The following is a 22,810-nucleotide window of genomic DNA, read 5'->3' as shown; positions in this document are numbered from 1 at the left end:
ACTTTCGGGACCGGGACGCCATCCTTCAGGCCTCTCGTAGACATGGTCCGCTGAAATTTGATAACAGCTCCATTTCCATCTACCCTGACTTCACTCCTCAGGTGCAGCGGCAACGATCGGGATTCCTGGGTGTGAAACGTCGATTGCGGGATTTGGGACTTAAGTACGCGATGCTGTTCCCAGCTCGCCTTCGCATCGAGTATAGAGAACGTACTTTCTTTTTTGATCAACCGGACAGTGTTAGCGATTGGTTGGACTCATTGCCCAAGGAAGACACCGAGAGCGGAGGCCCCGGAGGCGCGGACGGAGGTGCATCGGCACAGGAGTGACATTTTGCTTCCTGAGGTTCAATCCTGGGTCGTATTATCTACAGAGTATTGTCTATATGCTTTCACTGTTAGGCCCGGGGGTGGGGCGGGGTGGTATTGTCTCTCCCTTCCTCCTCAGGGGTTCTTTGTGTAGAGTTTGCTTAAGGGGCGACAAGCACACTGCAGTTTGGGGTGGCCTCTAAGTCAGCAGGGGTGCAGGGTGGGGGGTGTTGTAACGGGTTCTTGGTTGGGGGTGGGGGGGTTCTGGTTGTTCTTTGTGTTTTGTATATGGTTTCTCACATGGTACTTTTTCATTTGCTTGTATCCTTAGTACTGGGGTTCCGGGAGGGGGTGGTTTGGGGGTTCAACGGGGATGGGAGGGTGATATGAAAGTGCTGTCTTGGAACGTTAATGGTCTGGGAGACAGGATTAAGCGTGGTATTGTGCTTCAATTTATTAGACGCCATTCCCCTGATGTAGTTTTGCTGCAGGAGACCCACTTGATAGGGAACGCTTGTAAAGCCCTGGATCGCCGAGGTTACCGACTGGTGGCACATGCGGGTTTCACTTCCGGTTCCCGGGGGGTTGGCATAATGGTAAAATCCTCCCTGCCCCTTGAGATAGACGAAGTCACACTTGACGATCTGGGCCGATATGCTGCTGTTTCGGGGAGGTGGGAGGGAATGCTGATTGTAATTGTTGCTGTTTATGTTCCTCCGGGACTCCAGGCTACTACATATGCTGATCTTGGTAGGACCCTCCTAGGGCTCCCGGACGGTGTCCTTATAATGGGTGGGGACTTTAATTCGGTGGTTTCGGGTAAATGTGACCGGCTGCCCCCCAGGGTTTTGCCTTCGTCCCAATTGTGGCTGACTGAGTTGATTGAGACTTTTGGGTTAGTGGATGTCTGGCGGATGTTGCACCCTACACAAACCCAGTACACTTTCCACTCAGGTGCCCACGGCAGCCTCTCGAGGATTGATTATTTTTTGATGTTAACTGCTAATACCTCCTTGGTGCGTGGGATCCGACATCTTCCCAGGGGTATCTCTGACCATTCCCCCCTGTTGCTTGAGGCTTCGGTGGGAGACTGTTCTGGAGGTAGGGTCCCCCCTCTTCATCCCTGGCATTTTAGGAATCCTCAGCTTCGTTCAGACCTGGTTAAGGCCATTGACTGTTACTTTGACGAGAATGAGGGATCCGTTTCTTCCCCTACTATCTTGTGGGAGGCTTTTAAGTCCGTCATACGGGGTTCTGCGTTGTCCTTTATTGCTGCTGATAAGAAGGCCAGGAGAGAAAATGTGTTAGCTCTTGAGGCAGAAATTACTTCGCTTGAAAGTGGCTTGGGTGGTGAGGATACCCCTGCAATTTTGCACTCCTTAGCGCTGAAACAGGCAGACTATAGGGCCCTGGTGACTGACGCTGCTAAAGTGATGCGTATGAATCAGCTGGGCCGGCTCTATGATGTGGGCGATAAGGCCAGTAAGTTGTTGGCGTGGTTGGATAAATCTGAGCGACTGAATCGTGTGGTGCCCGTGATAACCCGTGAGACTGGAGTGTGTGTGACTGATCCGGGGGAGATTGTCGAATGTTTTGTGGACCATTTTCAAATAGTATACCGGTCTGTGAGTGATCGAGACTAGGCTTACTCCCTCTTGCTTTTGCGTGACATCGCGCTTCCCTGCGTGTCGGAGGAGGATAGCTCCGCTCTAGATGCGCCTATTACGGTGGATGCGATTGCCACTGCCATTTGGTCCTTGCGATCAGGTAAAGCTATGGGGCTCAACGGTTTACCTATCGAGCTATACAAACTGCGTCCGGACAAAATGGTGACCCATCTGCGCACTATGTTTGTTGATGCTTTTGAGGCGGGCAGCCTCCTTTCTCGACCAGCGTTTGGCCACTATAGTAGTCATTTACAAGGACGGCAAGCCTCGTGATCGGTGCACCTCATATTGCCCTATCTCGTTGCTAAACGCCGAGCCTAGGATCCTGGCTAAGGTCCTTGCTAATCGCTTACTGACAGTTATCTGTGACTTGATCCATCTGGATCAGTCCGGTTTCATTCCTCATCGGAATACGGCGCTTTATCTCCGTAGACTCCACAGCGTTCTCGCGAGAGCTGGGATCCTTACTGAACCCGCTGTCGTGGCCTCCCTGGATGCCACGATGGCTTTTGATACCATTGAGTGCCATATCTGTGGGCGGCCCTTTCGAAGTTTGGTTTTGGCCCTAACTTTATCGCGTGGGTGCGGCTCCTGTATGAACAACCGTTGGCCCAAGTTGTAGTTAACTGCAGAGTTTCTGGACCGTTCGCATTGGGGTGTGGCACCCGACAGGGATGCCCGCTCTCTCCACTTCTCTTTGCCTTGGCATTGGAACCACTGGCGTCGTGGCTTTGATGGGAGCCCTCGATTAAGGGGATCCGGTGGGCACCGGACCTGGAGGATCGCGTCTCTCTGTACGCAGACGATATTCTGCTCTATTTTACCTCACCTCAGAAATCCCTTAACGTGCTCTTTGATGTTCTTACCTCTTTTGGGAAGAACTCAGGGCTCGTTATTAACTGGACCAAACTGTGTGTGTATGTTATAGCGGGGGAGCTGCCTCCGCTACCTCGTAGATTCCCGATCCAGGTGGCAGAGACTGGGATCAAATATTTGGGGATTTTCATTTCCATGGACTCCTCTGTGCGGTATGACCGTAACCTCTATGCTCCTCTTCGTCGCCTCAAACAGGATGTGCGGAGGTGGCGTGGCTTGCCTCTGTCCCCATTGGGACGTGCAGCACTTTTTAAAATGATGTCCCTTCCCAGATTTTTGTATGCCTTGCAGAATTTTTTTGATCCTGTTCCCTCCCGTTACTTTCGCGAGGTTGAAGGTCTTCAGAGGCAGTTAATTTGGGACGGACGAGCTCGCATCTCCTTATCTAAAGTCGCGCTCCCGTGGTACGATGGTGGCATAGCCCTTCCGGACATCAGACGTTACTACTGGGTCTCACAGCTCAGCGCGATTAACCAAGCGACGTACTCCCCGGGGCCCACTCCCGCCTTCGCTATGGATAAACTTCTGTTGCCGGGCGGCAACTTTAATAGGGCCTTATATTCGAAGGCACCACTCCGCCTTCTGACTGGACCTACGAAATGCGCTGTGCGTGCATGGAAAGATGCGACTGTGGCCACAGGTTGGAGTGATAGATTGACGCGAATGACTCCGTTATATGACTCAGAGCGGTTGGGTGGCCTGTGGCGAACGAAAGGGTTTGACAGATGGGAAATGATCGGTATTAGCAAGGTGGAGGATCTTTGGGCCAGAGGCACAATTAAGTCCTTCTAGGCCCTGAAGGTAGAGTATCAACTGGATGACAGGGAATATTTTCGTTATCTTCAGGTGCGCCACGTCTTGCTCTCTGTTTTCCCCCCTGGGACGGAAATCCCCCAATCATCCCCGCTCGAGGATCAGATTCTGGACGGCCATGTGCCGGACAGCACGATTTCTCTAATTTATAAAAAACGTATTAATACCATGGCTGATCTTCTGGTGAGGCTTAGGACCTCTTGGACGGCAGATGGCCTCGAACTGGATGACGAGGACTGGCAAATGGCGATTTCCTCCCCCAGGGAGGTGGCTATTCCGGCCCGCCTTCGCTTTGTGCAGTTAAAGATCCTCCACCGAGTCTACATGACTGGTACGCGTCTGGTTCGTATGGGGTTCTTGACTGATGGGCTGTGTAAGCGTGGATGTGGTATGGATGGCACCTTTCTTCACATTCTATGGGAATGTCCGGTGATCGCCGCTTTCTGGTCCAGAGTGCATGATGTAATGGGGCGAGTCACCGGGGTTTCCCTCCTCCCTGAGGCGAGGCGCTGCCTGCTTAATGTGTGGGAGCCTACGGATTGTACGGCTGCTCAGACCTTTTGGATCACGCTGGGCAACATGGTTGCCAAGAGAGATATAGCGCAACTCTGGGGCTCCCACAGACCACCTGGGATAAGTGCTTGGAAAGAAAACATGGACTGGTGCATGTTTCGGGAGAAGACGGTATATGAGGCTCGGGGCCTGCCCAGGAAATGGGGTAGAATTTGGTCACAATGGAATGAATACCGTGGAGACATTTGTACCCCACCACTTGATTTTACTGCTAACATCCCCTCGTCCCCGTAATTGACATTCCTATAGACTGACTACTATGCCTTTCCAATAATCCTCTTCACCGTCTCCCGGCCCCCCAGAAGGTTGCCTTTATTCTTTCAGATTGATCTCCCCCTCCCCCCTCCCGTGCCCTAGACACTGTTCCCACCATGTGAGTGTTTGTGTGGTTTGTTTCAAATTTCATCAAAATTATAAAATGAAACTTACGTTATCCTTCCTCTGATGTTTGATGCCAATGCACCGTAGTGATGTTATTTCCGGCTTTTTCCACAGCGCAATGTGGTCTGGAATATTGTCGATTGTCATAGCAGCCGGCCCGATTGGGTTGTAGGCAGACGCTGTGTACTGTGCATACGATAAGAAAGGTTTAAAAAAACAAAAACGAATTACAATGCTAGCGGCATCATCAATTTGGTGTTGCAGCGCGCGCAATGTAATTTGTTTTATTTATTTATTTCTTTACTCAACTCCGTTCGGCGGAATTCTGGAGTTTACTACCCCCCACCCTGCCCCTCCCCCAATTCCCCCACCGCCCCACAGCACTCCCTCGAGGAGCCACTACTGGCAAAAGTATAACTGTACGACCAGCACTGTCACCACCTCAGAGACACTGAAGCCCAGCAGGAGGGTAACCACAGCTTTCCGTGACCGGACATCTTTTTTTTTATTAAGTGTTCTTGTAATGTTTCTATTACTTACTGGTAATTTCATTACTCCTAGTCCGACTCTCGCTTATCTCCATTATGAAATGAAGCTCCTGCACCTCGTAGACACACCTCCTACCAAAATAAAAAGGCACCTCCCCCTCCACAACACCTGTACATAGCATGCCACCGTAAACACCGTTGGCCGACCACCGGGAGGGAGGGCGGGCCATAATAGAGATAAGCTACAGTAGGACTAGGAGTAATGGAATTACCGGTAAGTAATAGAAACATTACCTCCATGTCACTCTCACTTATCTCCATTACGAAATGAGACATACCAAGCCAAAGAAAAAAGCAGGCCAACTGTCCAAACAAAAGCCCAGAACAATGGAATAAAATGCACCAAAGGGCAAGTAAATAAGAAAGACAAGCCAGAAGCAACACAGCCGACCACATCCCTGAGGCAAGCCTAGCCCCAAACACAGGCAAGAAGTAAGAGCCACAAAACAAGGAGCGTCAGACCCCCCACAAGCCAGCCAGCTGACACAACAGGACCAAAAAAAACTAAACCGCAGAGGCAGAAGTTGCAACCCCCAACAGACAAAAGAAAAAAAGGCGAACACCAGAGAGCCTGCCAAACAGGAGGGAAAGCCCCAAGAAGGTCACATCTATCAAGGGAAGGAACATCCCACGAAGAAACAGGAGACCAGACCGACCAACAGACCCCAGCCATGGGAGCGCCAAGTCCAGAAAGGCCAACCCAGGGCACCAGAGGCAGAGAAACAGAAAAGGGAACCATGTGCGCACAAGCACACCAAGCCCCCAACCAACAGCCGATGCAGAGCACAAGGAGACAAGGCAGACCCCCAAAAGGCACTTGCACAGAAGAGGAGACCAAAGCTAAGAAACCAAGGCATCAACAGCCACCAAGCCCCAACCGGAAGATGCCAACCCTGGAAATGCCAGAGAGAAGCAGAGGAGAAAACATAACCATAGGGCCACAGAACCTGAGAACCCAGAACCCCACCAGCTCCAACAACAGAGGAACCAAAGGAAGAAGACAGGCAGGAGGCCCCAGAAAACCAGACCCCCAAACCACCGAACCAGGACCCCGGAACAAGGCCAACAGAGTAAAACCAGCAAGAGGCCCACTGTCCAAGGAAACAGCAGGGGAACCAACCCCAAAACAACACCCCCCAACATTCCCAAACCGAACCTGGGAGCAGCGGAAGGAGAACTCTGAACAGACACCAGGGCAACCCATGCCCAGACCCCACAGAAAACAGCCCAAAAGCCCAAATGGCAGGAACTGGAAGGGCCCAGACAGAACAGCGAACCCCAAAAAAACACAGAAGACGCGGCCAAATGGGGACGTGCCAGAAGGCAACCTGCAAATAGAAAGCAGGCAAGAACACCCCAGAGTAAAAAGGCAAACAAGCCACTGGTAACAGCCACAGCACCCAACCAGCCACAGGACAGGCGCACACCAGACAACCACCCAAGCCAAGAGCACCGACCGAGGAACCAGCAGCACAGTGGAAGCCAGACGCCAACCCCCTCCAGGCCGAAAGGCCCACAGAAGGAAAAGGAATGTGAAACATCCCACTGAAAACCAGGGGACCCAAGCAGTCAAGGAAAGCAGAGGAGGCCGCCACCGTTGCCCCAAGGAGCAAAAGAATCTGTGGCCACAAGAGGAGCCAAAAAGGAACAATGCAGAACGCACAGAGCCACAGCACTGCCCTCAACCACTCAGAAACGGGTGAAGCAGGAGCCAGAGAACACCGCCCAACCATGGAACCGAAGAGGGCAAAGCCCAAACCAGACCACGGAAAGCCACAAAACACAGACCTCAGGCCAGGGGAGTCAAGCCAACAGCACCAGGCACACCCAGGCGGGCACCCATCCAAGCACAAATCAGGCCCGACCCAAACCCAATCCCCAGGAACAGATGAGAACAGGCATCCCACGGTGGCAGGGCCACAGGAAGAGGAGGCAGCGAAGCCCACAGAACCCGACAAGCCCAGAATGCCACACAACCACGAACAAACAAAGGCTGATGACACCGAACACTTGAGAACAGACGCAGGCAGGAACCACCAGGGTCTAAAGGCCACAGGACACAGACTCCCCCAAACAGAACTGCAGATGCAGCACACTGGAAGACCACAGGACGGGACAACACCACCTGCAAAACTGGTAGACATGCCCCACCGGTACAATAAGGCAGGCAAGGCCATAACCAGAGGCCAGCCAACAGACCAAAAAGCCACCACAGGCCGGCAAACCATCAGAATAGCAGGCAAAGAGGTCCAGTACAAGAAACAACCAGCAGGCGGAACAAAGACGGAACAACCAGGCAGGAAGAATTTACCACAGCACCCCACCAAAAAGCACACAGGGGAAGCCAAAGAGAAAGGACCACAGCAGTACTGAAGGGGGAGAAACTGCACACAGAGAAGCCCCCAGAGCGACGAGCAATGGCCCAAATGGAGACCGAAGCCAAAAACAGGGACCCCAGCAGGAGTGCTCTCCTCCCCGAAGGCCCCCATCACCACAGCCCATAGGAAGCCGAAAATAGAGGAAGCACAGAAACGCAGGGGAAGGCCGGCTCGAAGCCCTGCCCAGCATCCAACACAGAAGCCCAGCAGCCGGGGGGACACCCCTGGCAAGAACAGCGCCAGGCCTGCAAGCATTGTAACACAGACACAAAGGTAGAACACAGGAGAACCAACAAGCAATGGGAACAGGACAGTCCACTTTGTCAGGAAACAACCCAACAACAACAGGCATAGCACTGCAATGCACAAAACAAAAACGGACATTCAACCCAGATGGATGGAGGGGCAAAGGGAAAGGAGCACTGCACCCACCATCAACAGAACCCTACCACAGAGGCCGAGAGGCCCAGCATCCAAAACAGAAGAGCCAAAAAGGGAGCATCACCCGTACCGAAGGGCCCAACAAGACACCATGACAGCCAGAGCACCACTCCGAAGCGCAGCGACATGCCCAGGGACAGCCACACGGGAAGAAGGCCCCAAAACCCAGGGCTCATGACAGAGCCAAACCCACATGTGGAACAGAACAACACCAGACACGGGTAGACAGGACCAGCAGGAGACAAAGGGATACCACCACAGCAACCACCAGAGGACAAACCCCATAAGGAAGCAAAAAGTTGAAACCCAGAAGAAAAGGCCAGGTGGACAGGGAAAACCAGAGAGATGACCCGGCGAAACCCAAGGCCAAAAGCAGCAAAGCAACCCCAACTGATGCGAGCGGAGTGCAGCCTACAGCACCAGATACACCCGGAGGACTCCGATGCAGGCACTAGCCAAGCCCAACCCAGCGTTACCTTCAAGAACAGACAAGAGCAGAGGACCTAGGACAGACCAGCCATAGGCCCTGGCACCCACCCCCAGAGACAACTGACACCAAATACCAGACGTCGACAAACCACTGTAGGAGCAAGCCTGCACAAACCCTTGTGGTGGGACACGGACACCCAGCACGAAACCCCAGCCCCATCAAGAAGCACGAGCCAGAGACAGGGAACCACCCCTGAGGGTTCACAATAAAATAGACAGAAAAGCACCACAGGGAAAAGTGCCAAGGCCCCAAACGCCCACACAGGCCATAAAAGACACTGCAGCCCACTGTCCGGACAAATACCAGAGCACTGCACGAGGCCCCGCTAGACACCAAACAAACGCACCCCACCATGGCACCCCAGACCGAAACAAGCCAGGGTCAGCCAGAAACACTCCCCAGAGCACCACTGACAGGGAAGCCGAGAGCCAGCAACAACGCCCCACCGGAGAAAAGGCACAGCAGACATCCAGCCGGGAGACCAAAACCAGCACAAAGGCAAGGACAAGTCTGCCGCACCGCGAGCAGATGCAGTCCCCCCACGTGGGCCACAGGACACACAAAGCTGCACCCCTGGTCATAAAGAGAGAAATAAAGAAAAGAAAGGGGGACCGGACACCCCCCAGACCCCAACAGGGAGCCAGCAGGCTGGGAAATGCAAAAACTGCGCAGTCCCACCCACAGCATCGCCAGCAGGCACCGAGGGGTGCCACATATCAACAAGCGCACACACTGCTCAAGAGTAAAATGCACCCAGGCCGTGGGCCCACAAAGGAGCCGCAGAAGCACCAAAGGATCCAGGATTGTGCTGCGATAGAGCCCCCAACTGCCCACCGTGCGACCAGCGCACAGGCAATCACTCACCCCGGCCGGAGAAAGACACAGCAAACCTCTGGCCGGCAGAAATCAGGCCATATAACAGGCCATGCCCACCCTGACCGGGTGATCATCGTGGTGTAGAAAGGAAGCGTTGCAGGACGAGTTGCCCCTCGATGCGGTGCAGGCAGCGGCCCGCCAGAGTCGGTGGATCCAAGGCTTGCGTTGCAGGGCGAGACGGTTCTTCAACGCGGTGCTTGCAGCTTGCAGAGGGGCGAACGAATCGGAGTTCGGGAGCTGGCGTTGGTCAGTCCGGACAGCGGTGCGAGCAGGGTGGTGCGTCGCAAAGCGTGCGAGGCGGTGCCCAACTCCGGAGCGGTCACAGGACTCAAAGTCAGCAGCAGTGACCGCGTCGGTCAGACCAGTTTGATTCGGTGTAGGGAGGCGTTGCACGTCGCGGTGTCCTTGCAGTCGCGGTGCAGGCTATGGCTCGTTGACGGAGTCGGTGAGCGCAGAGTTTGCGTTGTTCGAGGCGGACGTTGTTTGGTGCGGTGCCTACAGGACACCGGGCCGGTCGTGAGAGTCGGTCACAGCTCCCTGCCTCTGTAGCCACTTGTTTCCAGCAGCAATTCACAAAGACTTGTGAAGTCCACTGGTCCTGGGACTTCGGTCAGGGGACAAGCTCTCTTCCAAGCCCTTGGAGATCTTTGCACAAGTTGAAAGAAAAGTCCACAAAGTTCTTTCTCCTCTCTTTGGCAGTCAGGCAACCAATTGCAGGCCAATCCTCCAAGCAGCACTTCAGCTTGGGAATAGTCTCTCCTCAGTTTCTTCAGGTTCCTTCTCCTCAGCAGAGGTTTCATCTTGTAAGTCCAGAAGTGATCTAATTTCTTGGGATCAGGGTCACAATATTTATACCCCAAAATCCTTTGTTCTCTGAGGGGAGAAGGGCCTGTGCCCAGTCCAAACCAGTTCTGAAGCACACTGTTTACCAGAATTCTCCTTTCCTTTCACAGTCCAGAGCGGAACATCAGACGCCCCACAGGAAGTGGAGCCAGCATTGTGGAAGGCAAGTACAGCCCTGGAGCACTTTGTTAACAGTCTTCCTTCTCTTCTTTCAGTGTGCAGGGCAGAGACATCAGACGCACCACAGGGAGTGGAGCCAGCACTGTGGGGGGCGGGCACAGTCCTATTCAGGTCCCAGGTGCAACTCCTCTCTCCCATCTAGATGCAGATCTCTCTATTCACCACCGGGCTGCCCCAGTCTGTCTCTTGGAATCCCCCAGCCCTTCACTCACACAACCAGACGAAGGAATACACAACCTCAAAGAGGCAGGCTTAAATGGTTAGGCAAGCAAATACCTACTTTCTAAAAGTGGTATTTGCAAACACAGAATATTAAAATAAACTTCACTAAAAGATGTATTTTATTATTTTGAGTCCAGGCATACTAAACTCGAATTTCACGATGTTCTCTGATTCAGTTAGGATTATAAAATGTAATAATTCTAACAGCCCAGTCTGGCCTATGGAGAAACCATGCTAGGGCACGTACAGAACGTGGAATGTTTTCCGAAACCCTTCATTGTGCCAGCAGTGTAAAAATAACAATTTGGCTTGAGGGATCCAAGCTCTGGGGTATCCCATATGAGCCCTGATATACAATTTTCAGATACGTACACTCAGGGGTACAGCTCAAGCTGCCCCCAATGTTTCGCCACTGAGGGCAGTATGTGTTTGTTTTCCACGTCAGCATGCCAAATAAATGCTTAAAACCCTTTTCAACTGAGCGGCACGGTAATCTTGATGCGGACGTACGGTAATAGCATGTAATCCTGTAATTTGCGCAACTACCATTGCTCAGCAGTACTGACCTTGACATTTCACCTGCCCAAAGCAGGCGAAGTGTCTGTGTGATAATCTGTCCACAAATGCGGAATAATTTACAGGATCCGATGAGGAAGTGATGTCTCCTCCGCTATTCCTCATTCCTTATGCGCCCATTGTGTATTAACCTATAATCTCCTGGTAATATCCGGACACTGTTTTATCACTAACCCAGCTTTCAGTAATGCCAGATGCTCTCTTACTACCCAGGGAATCTTGTGATAGGTCTCGAAAAGGGAACAACAAATGCCCTTTCAAATATCTGATCAAGGCGATGCTAAACAGCCTCTTAAAAACTCCAGACCTGTTAACATGACCATATACATAGACATCCCTTGTTAATGTAATTCCATGTAGTACAACATGGCTAACGTAAAGAAAGAATACACACACTTTCACGGAGCACGAGACCAACATTACAAACCCCTGCAGGGGGCTTTGTAAACAATGCCTGCAGGGGCCGTTAAATAAGCCAGTGTCTGCCGGTACGCACTTTTGCAAATACAACTAAAAAAAGAAAAGTGCATAAAAAATGTTTGCGAGCACGTAGTAAATCTACACTATAAAAAGAAAGTTGTCTGCTTTCTCCATAACCCCTTATTTTACAACTGTTTTCGGTGTGTTTTGGGGTGAAGTATTCCAAACTGTTAGGTTTTGCCCAAAACAGGGGCGTTATGTTATCATCTGCAGGGGGCTTAAATTACGCAGGTGTCTGGCGGAACGTTCTGAGGAAAAATCAGACAGAAAACAAATAATTGCAGACAAATAACTGATACTTTGCTTAAAAACTTAAAAAACTAAAAAAACAACACTAAGCATGGTGGATCTTTATTTTCACAGGGCACATGTTTTAAAATATATTGATTAGATCGTGTATCAGCTTATCTCCGCTAAACATCGTAGACACATATGTTTAGCCATATTTTTTTACACATTCATTCCCTGTGTTTACGTTGTGAACCACCCTCTGTTCACATTTTCCCTCAGCCTCTCCCTTTCTTTAATGCAAACAGTTTCTATGCTGTCCTCCTTTCCCCTCTGCTTGTTCTCCTTCACCCCACCCGTTTCCTTTAAGCTGCTTCCACAATGTTTAAGAATATACCATGCTAGCAGCAGAGTACAAAGTTCCCCAGGGAGCGTTTAACAATGTGGAGCAAGGAGTTGGTATTATAAATACCGTGGCTGCGAAGAAAGGGTTCCCTAGTCGGAACTTAGAGAGCCTCACACACCCAAAGTAATAAGCGTGAAACACACCCTTACTAGAGGGTGTCCGGTGTCATCATCGGCTCACTGCCCCTCGTCAGACCGGCGCTGCAATGTCTGACGGAGTCCCCAGAGGTACTCTTTTGACGGGGTTCTTTTAGTTCCTTGCCGATGGTGGATGTGGGTGAGGATGAAGGAAGGTGTAGTCAGTGCAATGGTGAGTGAAAGCGATAAAAAAGGTAATCAGTCCACTTCCAACTTTAATAACGTGGCTGATTCCTTAGTTAAAAGGGGTGGGAGGGGAGTTTAGAGACCGTAAAGGTATACAGAACAATAACTCTACCCCCTAGTGTGGTCAACATGTTTCTCGCCAAAAGGCGATTCGTCAGGACCTAAAATAAAGTACTACACAGAGAAACAAATGTGGACTCAATGCTCAATCTATATAAAGAAAGCAAATACAACCTCGCTGGGTCGGAGGACAAGAGGGCCAAGGGGTCCTGCTCTATTTAGGCGACCCTAAGGGGATTAAGAATGGGCCCCGCAGCATGCTCCCGTGTGGCCAGCGTTATAAGGTTGGATGCACCTTGGCGTAGACACTGGAACGGCGGAACACCTACCCCTCACGCTCACGGCAAGAATATACCATGCACAGATGTTGGATGTTGCGAAATCCATGATGTAACAACGCCTGCAGGGGGCTTAAAATAAGCCGGTGACTGCAGGTACGCTTTTCAGAAAATAAAAATAATTTTTTTAAAGTGAAAATATAAATTTCTCTCACATCCTCCTCTCTTACTTCTGCCTTTCCTCTCTCCCGTGACCCCTATTTCCCATCATCCTCTACCTTTCTTTACAAATACATTAACTCAGGTCCTCCTTTGCCCTCAGCCTATTTTCTTTCCCGCCACCCCCTTGTAAACTCCTCTGCCTCTCCCCTCGTCCGTGACCCCTACTCCCCCTCAGCCTCTCCAAAAAAGGGCCGTAATGTCATTGCCTGCAGGGGCCTAACATTAAACCACTTTCTGCCGGTCCACTTATCAGCCAAAGCACGTAAAAACAAGAAAAGTACAACTATAACTTTACGCAAAATCTTAAAACCACTTTTAAATGCAAAGACTTACAGCTAGATTCATGAAACGAAAATCGTCTCGCAAAGGGCCAGATTCTGAGAATCTGGCCCTTTGCAAGCGCAATTTTTGCATTTGGGATTCATCATCCCAAATGCAAAAATCGCTATTAAAGAATTCGCACATTTGCGAGGAATTGCATTTAAGGAATCTCTATTTGAGATTCCTTAAATGCAATTCATGAACCAATTTAAAATAGCGAAATCGCAATTTTGGGCCGCTATTTACCGCGAGGTCAAACCTCGTGGTACATAGCGAAAACTTAGAAAAATGCATTTAAATGCATTTTTCTAAGTTGCATGTTACACACACACATGTCCTTTGGACATGTGTGTGCGCAACACCAATGTAGATTACATTTCAGGGGTGCTACAGGGTGTCCTTTGGACACCCCTGCACCCTTGAAATCGCAATTTCAAAATGCGAATCGCTAATAGCGAATCGCACATTGATATGTCTTTCCATTCATTCCTATGGGCCTTTAGGCCCATAGGAATGAATGGGAAGTTATTCCTTATTTGCGATTAGCAATTAGCTAATCGCAAATAAGGAAGCTGTAGGAATCGCTAAATAAATTGCGATTTGGACATGAATCCCGTTTTGCGAGTCTGTAATAGCGATTCCTTAATAATCGCTATTACTAACTCGCAAAACGGGCCTTTGATGAATCTAGCTGCTAGCCTCCAGGGTGTAATCTTCAATCATTTACTCCTCAGCCACACATCGTGAACATAAAATAAATTCAAACAATGGTCAAATAAAAAATAGGAACTCACTATTAAAAAAACACTGACCATCCTGCTTTTAAGTTTACCTAGCGTATAACTTTAACACAGCCCCTTATGCTGTAATATCATTTATAAAGAGCTTACATTTTTTACTATCTGACAACTTTTTACGTATTTGGGGGCATATTAACAAGGCGGTGTTATAAAATTATTGCCACTTTTGCCGAAAAGCGGCGATAATTTTATTGCCTTATCAGCAAAGACACGCTATTGCGTGTTTTGCTGATTTTGCTCCTGTTTCCAACACGCCTAACTTTGCATCGCTAATGAGATGCAAAGTAGGCGTGTCTGTGGAAACAACATGGGTAAATATCGCGAAGGCAGATTTGCGATATTTACAACGTATGGAAGCGATTATTTTAATCGCGCTAAGTATGCCTTAACGCAGGAATTTAACGTCTGTTAAATTCTTGACTAGGGCATACTTAACATGGGAGGTGGATTCATGTAATACGAACGACCACAGGGTAGTATTATCAAGCATATTGGCGTTTTACATGGAAAATCGCTGAAAAACCACTGATGTTCCATGGACAAGGGCGCTATTGCTGGAATATTCATCGCCATGGTGCTGAACGTTGTTAATACAACGCTAGCCTGGCGAAATATCCCAGCAATAGAAAATAATGAGGTATGCAAGGTCAGCGATAATTATCGCTGCCTTTGCAAATATGCCCCTTGATTTGTTAAGCGTAGAATACAAATTGGGAAAATATCTTGTACTAATTATGCCCACTTTGAACCGCCCTAGATGAAAAGATCTCGCTTATGTTAGTAAAAAAACAGTCCTGGACGCACCTGTATCTAACAGATCTGCTATTTAATAGCTCTCCCCGCTGTCTAGTCTGTGCATGGCATCGGCCACAAAAAGCTCTGTAACATCATTTGCAAACTGGTGGCAAGCTTCTTCTAATCAAGTGGGTGGGAGTTTGCGGGTTCTCGAACCACTCACTCCGTGCTCCCTATCTATAAGGGATAACTTTCACTGCCAAGCATTTTAATGGATCATTAAACAAAATGAAATTTCTCAAAAGTCTTGAATCTATACATTTGAAAAATTACTTTTTCTCCCACTGAATTAACTGCACCTACCCAAACACTTCAATTACATTGCCTTAAGAAATGAAACTGCCTGCCAGGGGCTGAGTGAGCATGCTTCAAGATTAAACAAGCATTAGCTTAGCCAATAGGTCTCGCGTTTGGGACCTTATAGGTGCCATGCAACAGTTTATGTTGTTGCACCGAGGATATTCAGCTGCATAAATAAATACTCATAAGGTCACAAAGGTGAAACCTATTGGCTATGCCAATGCTTCTTTTAAATGGAAGTGTTTAGGGTTTCACGATTGTCAGTAAAACGATCTTGTAAAATAAAAGCATGTTATCTCTGTCTACTCTTGTCTTCTCTTGCCTCTTCTTCCTGTTTGCCCCCCTCTCTCCATACCACTATCCCAGCTCATTGCCACCTTCTCATCTCTCTTACTGTCTTTTCGACTCCATTCTCTCTTCCAGCATGCCCCCTTTCTTCTCTTTCTCACACTGTTGTATTTCGCCCTTTTCCACGCACTGTTTCGTCATTTTCTTTTTATTCTCTCGCTTCCCTCTTCCTCGTATTCCCTCACACATATCCCTCCCTCTATCTCCTCTCCTCGCGGTCTCCCATCTTCATATTCAACCCTCTATCACACCCATTGCGCACTGCTCTTTGCGTTTTGTCTCCCCTCTCCCCGCTGTCCCCTTGCGCACACCCCTCCCTCCGCGTCTCTGCACTTCTCCTCGTCTTATGCTTAACTTCCTGGGTCACTCCTGTGTAATAGCTATGTACTCCTGGCCGCAGAGCCCCACTTGACCCCAAAATGGCGGCCCACTCTGGACAACTTGCCCGGTAGGCAACGACCTCTCGCTCTCCTGGGACCAGACGCGGAGGAGTCACGAATCACCACAAACCACAAGACCTCCTGTCTCCAATTCACTCCTCCAACAGCTCCTGCCTCGAATTCGGAGCCAAAAAAAGAAAAACCGGTTCCTGCGCCCTGCCTGAGCTTAAAATGGCGGCCCAGCAAGGTCAACTCCCTCAAACTTTGTCGGCCAGAATCATCTCCGAGAGCCTACTAAAACAGGCAAAGGCAATCAGAGTCAGACCATGAGACCTAGAGTCTGTCTCCTTGTCCCTGCCAGCTCACCCAGGTACTCATGAACAGCCATTAAGTGCCTATTTTGTTCTCCCCACGCCGCCTGACCTCACAAGGACGGGATAACCAGGATTACCTATTCAGAAACTCCTGACTTTCGATCTCTTTGAGAGCCCCCCGAAGGAGGCGCAGACGAGTCACGCAGGGCTACAAACCCTTGAGACTGCCGCTTGTACCTGTTCTCTCTCCTAACAGCCTACTCTTGAATCCCGAGCTCCCCAAGTTCATTGCCGCGTCGCTTACAAGACGACACATCCAGCCCTTCAGCTCTTGATACGCTGCTTCCACCTCAGGGGCTCCCTGAAGTCGGCACAGGAAATAGGTTCCGTATTACAATCCTTGGGCACTGCCTCCCAAACCCTGCCCGCCTCCCCTAAAACCAATCAGACTAAACCTACCCTATTCCCTATCCCCCATCCCACATGTTAGCTCAAATATCCCCCACTCTTACTTTTAGACAAAGCGTCCTCCGCCAACAGCCCTGGCCCTTATCACCGCAAACAGCCCCGTTCCACAGAATCTAGCTGCCCGCCTCCCCGGCTACAGAATAGCCCCCTACTAAAGTCCCTCTCTACACTAATCCCTCATGATCACCACAATCAGTATGCCTCCCTCCTCGACACCCCCCCAATCCTCTCTCCTCACCCTACATAAAACAAAATGGCCATAACTCCTTGGCAATCTCCCTCCCACCCATCCTTTCTCCGAAATCTAAAAAATCCCTCAAACATAAACTAATCAGGCAATTCCCTGAATCCCTCTTTGCTGACTTATATCATTCCTCCGTCATAGGCCAAATAAAAATGGACCTCATATTCCACACAGTCAGGCCCGCCTATTGGATCTCCACCATGAAAGATAGATACCAAATCATCAAATCGACCAAGGCGTCCCACAGCTGCGAGCTCTCATTTTTCACCCCCTCCCTCTGCCACACTGCGGGATCACCTTGATGACTGTCTATTCCAACGGCACAGTCCTGATCCAAGCCAACAATGCCAACCTATAGGCTTTTGACAGACTCTTCCCCTCTCTTCTAACTAACATCTCCCACACCCTACCCCCCACCCACCGCTCCCCTCCCTACGAGGAAGCCAATCCCCCATCCCGAACTCCCCCCCTTCCCCACCTCCTATTATCATAACCACCGGAGCGCATCCTCGGACCATCAACCATCCACCTCTTCCAACGATGCACCACCCCACCTTCCCTCTTCCTCCTGTGCAACCCCCGGTGTGGAGCCACCCGCGTGCAATCACAGACGTCCGCAACCCACTCCCCAAACCTCTCCTTCCCCGTCTTCCACCCCCTAGCAAGAAAAAGAGACTTCCCCATCCCGTTCCCTTACCCCCTACATCACCCAAACTGACACATCCACCAACAACAAAAGCCACCACAACTCCCCCAACGCTCCCCCACGCCGAATAGATCACCCCCAGTAGCAACCCTCCCCGTCAAGAAGAGTCGGACTGCCGACTTACCAGCATTGAAAGACAATTCTCCACTTTATTACAGGGCCTGAATCTCATCCTAACCAACCTTGCGTCACTCCACAACCCTCGCCCCAATCCCGACTACAGCCCCGTCTCCCCATGACTCCCCCCTTAGGCCTCCCTTCCCCCATCCCGAGTCAGTCAGCTCTCCCTCTCTATTCCCAGGCCTCGAGAACAAAGATGGCTATCAAAGCCATGTCCCTGGAGGAAGCAATCGAGCTGGCCGCCTCTTACATCATCCCTTCACCTCACGAACTGCATTCCACAATCCAGGTTATCACGGGGATCAGACCTGATCACTCTGTCCAGAAACCCCTCAGACCCCCAACCTCCCGCATCACCATCCCTACGGAACCTAAAATAGAGTTGCTCCGCACGAACTGCTTGCTCATTAACTGCAGGTCTGCCACGAAACATGCCACTGAGCTGGCAGAATCTATTCTCAGCCATGACATTGACATAGCCTTCATCACCGAGACCTGGCTCGATGACTCCTCTCCTCCTATCCTGTATAAACTCCTACCCCCGGGCTTCTCCATCATCAATAAAGATAGAAAAGGCCAAAAAGGCGGAGGCGTGGCAATTATCCACAACAAAAACCTATCGGTGTTTGAAAACGATATCTTCACTTCCTATTCCTTCGATTGCCTTTCCGCCAACATCAAAACCTCTGACAATAATCTAATGCACTGCCACCTCCTGTATCAACCCCAGGCAACTCCGTCATGTTCACGGAACACCTATCTGACCTAATCGAGCACTGCTCTCTCCGAGATACCAATAATATCATTCTAGGCGACCTTAACCTTCACTGGAATGACAAGAACAGTGTTCCAGTTCAAAACCATAATGACCTACTCCATTCCAACAACCTCATCCAGCACTGTTCAAATTAAACCCACAACAAAGGAGCAATCCTTGATGCCATCATCGCCAAAGAAGACACAATCACTATAGATCACATCCTTCCAGTCGACTGGTAAAACCATCACCTTATCTTATTCCACCTCCCCCAACAGATCTTGCCTCTTCCCTCCATCTTAGTCCCCCCCTCATGGTCGAGGCACTTAGCGCAGATCAGCACAGATGAGTTACAAGAGACAATATCCTCCCTCCTACCCATCTCCCCGGAATGCCGCTCAACGGAAGAACTCACATCCTATTACAATGCTACCATGTCCTTCATCCTAGATGAACTTGCCCCCTTGAAACTGAAAAAACCCAGGAACATACCCTCCAGATCCTGGTTTAACAAGGTCATAAATGAGCAAAGAAGGCAACTAAGAGCCTCAGAAAGTCTCTGGAGAAAGAAACCCTCCTCCAGTTGTTTTAAGGATCTCAGAGCAGCAAGAAGAAAGTACAAACAACATATCAACAATGAAAAATCCAACTTTTTTTGCACCGCCCTGGACAAGGCCAAAAACAGAACAAGAGAACTCTATGACATCATCAAAAAACAAACGTCAAAGCCAGCGACATCCCTCATCCAGCCTTCTAAAGCCTTATGTGACAACTCCGCCAACTTCTTCAATGAAAAAATCACCATGATCAAACTCTCACTGGACACTAACATCCATCACCCGACAAAGACTGCTCCCCAATAATTGAAACTCCCACGAGAAGGCGACCAACAACACCCTGGACCTCCTTCCTCCCCATCACAGAATCTGAGATCCTCAACTTAATCTCCTCCTCCAAGCCTTCATCCCATAACCTTGACCCCATTCCCTCCCAAATGGTCAAAGAGCTGAAACTCACCCTGACGCCACTGTGGTGCGAGATCATAAACAGTTCCCTAAAAACTGGCATCATACCAGACTGCCTTAAAGTCGATCAAGTCACTCCACTTCTGAAGAAACCTGGTCTAGACTCAACTGACCTGAATAACTTCGGACCTGTCTACAATCTCCCCTTCCTTGCCAAAATCCTAGAAAAATGTGTCCTCCGTCAACTGAACAATCATATTTACAATATCAATCTGCTAGACCAGCACCAATCAGGCTTTAGAAAAGGCTACAGCACCGAAACTGCAATCCTCAACATCATGGACGACATCTTCAACTCCCACGACTCAGAACACTGCTGTCTACATATCACATATCTCCTGCACTCAGAGATCTAAAATGGCTCCCAGTGGATATGCGAGCCAGCTTCAGAACGGTCTGCCTCACACACAAAGCCCTGCATACAGGGAAACCACAATACCTCGCCTCCAAACTCAAGAAAGTCGGATAATCAAGATACCTCAGAAGTTCCAATTCCCTCTTACTCATTCCCCTGAAAACACGGAAACAAAAGACTGCAGCCCGATCTTTTGCAGGAAACGCTCCGAAAATATAGAACGCCATCCCAGTTGACATCAGAACCACCCCCTCCTTTCCAAAATTCAAATGCCTCCTAAAAAACCCTTTACCTCAACCTCTCCTTCCCAAACGCAATCACGTGGCACTCTTGCCCCCTCCAGGCAGTCACCTGACATCGCGCTCTCACCGGGCAACCTCAGACTTCGCTCAACCTCTTCCTACCCCTTGCACTCTCCCCGAACTCTCAACCTCTGGGTCGGCACAGCAAAGAGAAAATTACAGCACAAGAATTGCCTCCTTGAGGCTTAGAGATTATCTCTTGACCCCTCTACCTCATGGCTTCGTCTCGAATCCCGCGAACTCTCTACCTCTTCGACACACCTTTGACACTCAGCAGAACTGTAAATCTGAACTCTTCTTTATTTGCCTTCCTTGTCACTGTTCTAATAAAATTAATTTGCCTTCTGGATTTATTAGATCTTTCCCAATTATATAGTATTTAGCTTTCGTGTCCATTTGGGCCTTGGACAAGCTTTTGCATTTTATAAATAAATATCAGCACATTTCCGCAGTCTGGTAGTTCAGCCATTGTGATGCTCAGCCATCCCTCATCAGGCACAGCCACAGATATGTGCATTCTCACATAAGTACATTCTCCACCACCCAAACCAAGCACACACCACCACCTATCATCCCACACAACCCTGCCAAACTATACACCCCAAACCAAAATATATGCAACTGTGCCTCCCCAAACTCGCCACACCCTGAGCGGAATACTGTTTTTACCGTGCCTTATTTCCCCATCTCACATGTCTCGTCATTTCTTCTTCTCTCTCTGCCCCCCAACACACTCTTTTTTTTTTTTACTTCAATAGGTGCGGCGCCGTCTTCACGGACACCACGCTGTGCAATGAAATAGGTGTTGCTTTTGGCCACACCGATTACCGCCACCTAGTAGCTCTACTGGCCAAGCGTTTAGCATACCATGCATCACACTTCCTTTAGCTGAGTTCGAACCCCCGCTATGACCACTTATTTCTCTATTTAATATTTTTCTCCAGCACGTACTTGCATCTTTTTTAGATTGTACTTTTTAATTTTTGTACCTTACTATTTAAACACAATAAGCGTTAATCCGCTGCGACCACATTCGCATAATCCGTTACACTTGTTACACATGGTAGTCTTTCTTTTCTCTCATTCCCATGTGACCGAGAGAACTTCCTTAAAACTAATGAAAGCCGGAAGCTAACTGCTTACACCGGCTCATCGAAAATCGGCAAACGGGGAGACTGTAGCGCGTTCTAACATCTACACAGGTTAGTGAGGAAAACCATAGCGCTGCTTTACAGCGCGCACGCATTTGTGCTTTAGTTTAGTTTTTTTTTTTTTTCGTATACTTGACAAACACCTAACAAACGCCTATACTTTTACAGATTAACCGCTATACCGACATGACAGGCATGTGAGTACTAAGAGAACCATTTTTTTACAACCCCCAGCACAAACCCCAACCGCCTTTCACAATGTCACCAACTGTTTTTTTAAATGCATGATATACACGTTTTAGGATAAACACGTTTTTTGCACGTTTTATTATGTGGATGAAACATAATGTAAAGACAATGAGTTAAGATCAGCATTATTGATATTTTGTTTTATCTTCATTTGTAGTGTCATTTCCCTGATGAAGGGCACATTATGTTAGTGCCCGAAATGCATTGGACACGCCTTGATATTTGCCTGATGTTGAAACATGAAATAATTTGATGAACTTTGATTCAAAATAATAGAAAATACTACGTAAATCATGAACAACCTTTAAATAAAACAAGATCTAAATGAACATTGAATGAAAGTGTTTTTCTGATCCAGGGGAACACAACCAAAATGTGTGCCAATTAGGGATGACACCAGATACCATCTGGTCTCACTTCTTTTACAAGTTTTCCAGACGTCGTGGGGCTCTCGACGCCTCCTAATTGAGCACCAACAAACCGGAATAAAGTACATTTAGCCTGAATAAATCTACCAGAACCAGCTGTGCATCAAACCCATCTTTTTCATATTATTTCCCCATCTCACATGTCTCGTCATTTCTTCTTCTCTCTCTGCCCCCCAACACACTCTTTTTTTTTTTTACTTCAATAGGTGCGGCGCCGTCTTCACGGACACCACGCTGTGCAATGAAATAGGTGTTGCTTTTGGCATTGTAAAGAACAATGCCTTTTATTTTTTTTAAAGGCATTGCCATTTACAATGTCAATAGCTCAAAATAATGTCATTGCGAGACCTATTGCATTGTAAATGCTTGTTAGTTCAGCTACACATTGCTTGTATATTTGAGCAGGCTAAAACTACAAGTACCAGAGAGGGAAACAAAACAGAAGTCGAATAACTGCTGGCACATGAGTCACAAGAAGAGCTTTAATGAATGGAGCACCACTTCCAGTATGGTGGGGCACTGTGCAGTCCTCTTCTATGGACATGTTCCCGTACTGCCAGTAAATGACACCACGGGAC

Source organism: Lissotriton vulgaris, chromosome 9 (assembly GCF_964263255.1).
Source record: "Lissotriton vulgaris chromosome 9, aLisVul1.2, whole genome shotgun sequence".
Classification (NCBI taxonomy): domain Eukaryota; kingdom Metazoa; phylum Chordata; class Amphibia; order Caudata; family Salamandridae; genus Lissotriton; species Lissotriton vulgaris.
The sequence above is the reverse complement of the archived record's forward strand: the minus strand, read 5'-3'. Positions refer to the sequence as shown.